The sequence below is a fragment of the Heterodontus francisci genome, chromosome 35 (genome assembly GCF_036365525.1).
Source record: "Heterodontus francisci isolate sHetFra1 chromosome 35, sHetFra1.hap1, whole genome shotgun sequence".
Taxonomy (NCBI): domain Eukaryota; kingdom Metazoa; phylum Chordata; class Chondrichthyes; order Heterodontiformes; family Heterodontidae; genus Heterodontus; species Heterodontus francisci.
Genome location: NC_090405.1, coordinates 20632799 through 20636726, shown reverse-complemented (window position 1 = coordinate 20636726; position 3928 = coordinate 20632799). Strand labels below are relative to the sequence as shown.

At 43.1% G+C, this 3928-nt stretch overlaps 1 non-coding gene across 1 annotated transcript; it reads left to right on the top strand.

Annotated features, from left to right (window-relative positions):
• Positions 1 to 1637: 1637 nt before the first annotated feature.
• On the top strand, positions 1638 to 1726 carry trnar-ucg (transfer RNA arginine (anticodon UCG)). The gene is given in 2 exon segments: positions 1638 to 1674; positions 1691 to 1726. It is a non-coding gene; the product is annotated as a tRNA-Arg (tRNA).
• Positions 1727 to 3928: the final 2202 nt, after the last annotated feature.

The following is a 3928-nucleotide window of genomic DNA, read 5'->3' as shown; positions in this document are numbered from 1 at the left end:
TTTCCTTAGTTATCCTCTTGCTCTTAATGGACTGATAAAACATCTTTGGGTTTCCTTCAAGTAGTTGTATCCAGTCCACATCCACCAAATCACCTCTCAGTTTTGTAAAATTTGCCTTCCCCCAATTTAGAACTTTTACTTTTCGAGCTGCCCTGCCATTACTTAGCTTTACAAACTCATTATTGCTCGTGTAATAAGTGTAATAAGTAGAATAATTTACCAGTTACTCACCGATCAGCTTCTTCCCCTGTATCATGGAGGCTGAAAAGGCAGAAAAGAAAAGAGAGACCAAAGAGCACCTCCTTCCCCTAGTCAGTGAAGTCCCTCACACATCAACTCACAGCTTTACACTCTGTCCAAACAGCACTTTCTAATTAGTAATTATTATAAATTACACTAACTAAAACATTAGTAACCTGACCAATTACAAGGTAGCTATTTGAGGGTTTTTAAACAAAGAGCTTTTTCCCCTATCCTGATTTCAGGCCCCACTCTGGACACTTGCTTTTGATTCCAGGACACTGAGGACAGGGTGCTGCCGAATATCCAGGCCGTGTTGCTGCCCAAGAAAACCAGTGCTCTGGGCACCAAAACCAAGTCAATCTGCCATGATTTTATCAAATACCCAAAGTCTCTTTTCAGATCCACCCACAGTATCTGAAAGGGCTGATTACTGTCTGAAGTCTGCTGCACCCACACCTCTGTCTATCCCTCTTCATCTAGAACAACCAGCGTCATCTTCCATTCCTTTCACCATCATGTGTTTAACTTGCTTCTCCTTATAGACAGTCAGATATCAATGTAATAATGAAATGATCTGTGTCAGTGCTGGCCATTTCCCTGTCCTGATTTCAGACCCCACTCTGGACACTTGTTTCCCATTCCAGGTCCTTCTTGTATTAATATTCAGCACCACCTGTCAGTCAGAAACTTGTCTCAATGAACCAATCCTTTTACTGAACTTCCAACTGCTGCTGTCTATTTCTCGAGGGAAAGAGCTGCTCACTGTGTAAGGATGTGAGGGGAATGTAACCCGGCTGCTGGTGAGAAGGTCCCGTCTTCTCAATCAAAAGCCTTTTATTTTACTTCAGTGATTCCCAGATTCCCAGCTGATACGTTGAGGATCTTGTTTTCACAGAAATATCTTGTTAAATACAAATCTGATTCCAACACATCAGTAACAGGACAGAATGGGAACCTTTTAAAAGGATGAAGCAACTATTTCAGCGGCTTCTCACTGTCCCCCTGAAGCCTGTGTGAAGGGGAATTACCAATAGTCTGTAATTTATTACTTCCACACCAAGTTTGAGTTATTTGTCGTGTGAAAGATTGCTGAACGGAGTCTTTTACTGTCAGTTACGGATAAGAAGTTGACAAAAATTGGCAAAATAAAGCTGTTCATAAAATAGCACCAGCAATTTGAGTCGGTAAAAGCAAAATTGTGTTTTAAAAGTTTATTTAAACCGCTACGGGAAAATAGATTTTTATGTACTTTTCCAGTCGATCACTTCTTTTCCAAAGTGAAATTGGCGGCTTTCTCAAATTCAAATATTCTGCCAGGTTGACAGGTTCAACCAATGATTTTTTTGTATTTTGTGCTTCGAGGTTCTCTGATTGAATCAAACATGTGAACTAATGGCTGTGTGGCCTAATGGATAAGGTGTCTGACTTCGGTATATTTCATGATGCTATCAGAAGATTGCAGGTTCGAGTCCTGCCACGGTCATTTTGACCCAAAGGGATTATGCAGGGCTTTGGGGATCGAGTCGGGGACTGAACAGATTGGAAACCCGACATGGACTTGATGGGGCGAATGGCCTCCTCATGTGCTGTCACTGACTTTATGAGAAGAGGGTGACCAATCAGAAGTGGGCTGGGGTGACAGCGGGTTCAAACTGCAGGAATTCCAGGTCCCTGAATGACTGAGCTGAAACTGATCAGTTTCACAAACCCTGTCAGTTTCACTGCAGGAAACACCGTCTCGGGGGAAATAACATCACAAATAATTCCATTTGACTAATTATTCAGTTATAAAACAATGGGCAGATGTGACGGTGCGATGTTACTTTTCACTGTGAGGGGAGAATCCGCCATCTGGGTAAATCAGCAACTTTATAACATCGTCTGTACGTTTGGAAAAGAAACGATGAAAACTCTCCCCATAACCCTGGTGCGGTGGAAAGGCTCAATTCAGAGATTGGAATATAACGAGAGCACAACATAAATCATTAACTGATATTTCCGGCATAAAACACACCCCAGCTCCTGTTCCCAGGTCACTGCTGTCCCTATGAGGCGGTGGGTGACTCTGAAAAGAGACTTTGTTTTGTGTTTCTGCAGGAAAACCACAAAGATCCTCCCAGGCAGTGAAACTCATCTTCCCAGAATCTCCATACCAGATTGAAACAGAAAACACAAAGACAGTGAAAAAGTTCCAGAGAGTTACTGAGCATTAAAACCAATGAAATAAACCAATTCTAGAGAGATGTTGGTGCAGCTTTTTCAGAGAGATTGTGAGTGGCTCTGAAAAGAGCCGTTGTGTTTCGAGTGTTTTCACTACATGGTGGAGTTTTACTTGGAGTTGATGTACTTGGTCACTCACTTTGTCCCTTCTCACATTCCGAGCGCTTTGTTGGGTGGAAATATTTATTCAGGCAGTTTCAACAGCTCAGAGCCGACATTGAGTCAGAAACCAGAAATGGGAGTACGGGACACAGACAAGGAATTGAGGCTGAACCTTTCTAAATCTCACTGGTTATAGGCCTCAGCTAGAGCATCGTGTCTAATTCCATGCTCCACACTTTAGCAGGAATGTCAAGGCCTTAGAGAGGGTGCAGAGGAGATTTGCTAGAATGTATCAGAGATGCAGGAATTCAGCTAATGTGGAAAGAATAGGGGTCTGGGGTGTGTGAAGCTGGGGTCCTTCTTCTTAGAGCAGAGATGTTAATGGGGCAGTTAATAGTTGTGTTCAACATTGTGAAGAGTTTTTATAAGAATAAAGAAGTTTGACTACAATTAGACAGAGCCTCGGTGAGATCACACCTGGAGCACTGTGTACAGTTTTGGCCCCCTTATCTAAGGAAGGATATACTTGCCTTAAAGGAAGTGTATCAAAGTGTCACTCGATTGCTTCCTGGGATGAGGGGATTGTCCGATGAGAAGAGATTGAATAGACGAGGCCGATATTCCTCAGAATTTAGAAGAGTGAGAGGTAATCTTACTGGCACCTAAAAATCTTAAGGGATTTAACAGGGTAAATGCTGGGAGGATGTTTCCTCTGGCTGGGGAATCTAGAACTAGGGATCACAGTCTCAGTATAAATGGCTCAATCATTTAGGACTGAGAAGAGGAGAATTTTTTTTCACTCAAAGTATTGTGAATCTTTGGAATTCTCTACACGCAGTGGTTAGCACCGCAGCCTCACAGCTCCAGTGACCTCGGTTCCATTCAGGGTATTGCCTGTGCGAAGTTTGCAAGTTCTCTCTGTGACCACGTGGGTTTCCGCCGGGTGCTCCAGTTTCCTCCCACAGCCAAAGACTTGCAGGTTGATAGGTAAATTGACCATTGTAAATTGCCCCTAGTGTAGATAGGTGGTAGGAGAATGGTGGGAATGTGGTAGGGAATATGGGATGAACGTGGGATTAGTATAAATGGGTGGTTGTTGGTCGGCACAGACTCAGTGGGCCGAAGGGCCTTTTTGAGTGCTGTATCTCTCTGTGACTGTAGAGATGTGGATGCTCAATCATTGGGTATATCCAAGAGAGAGATCGATAGGTTTTTGGATACTAAGGGAATCAAGGGATCTGTGCTAGTGTGGTAAGATGGAGTTGATGTAGGAGATCAGCTGTGATCTTATTGAATGGCAGAGCTATTTCGATGGGCCGAATGGCCTACTCCTATTTTTTATGTAAAGTTCCATTCCTCTCAG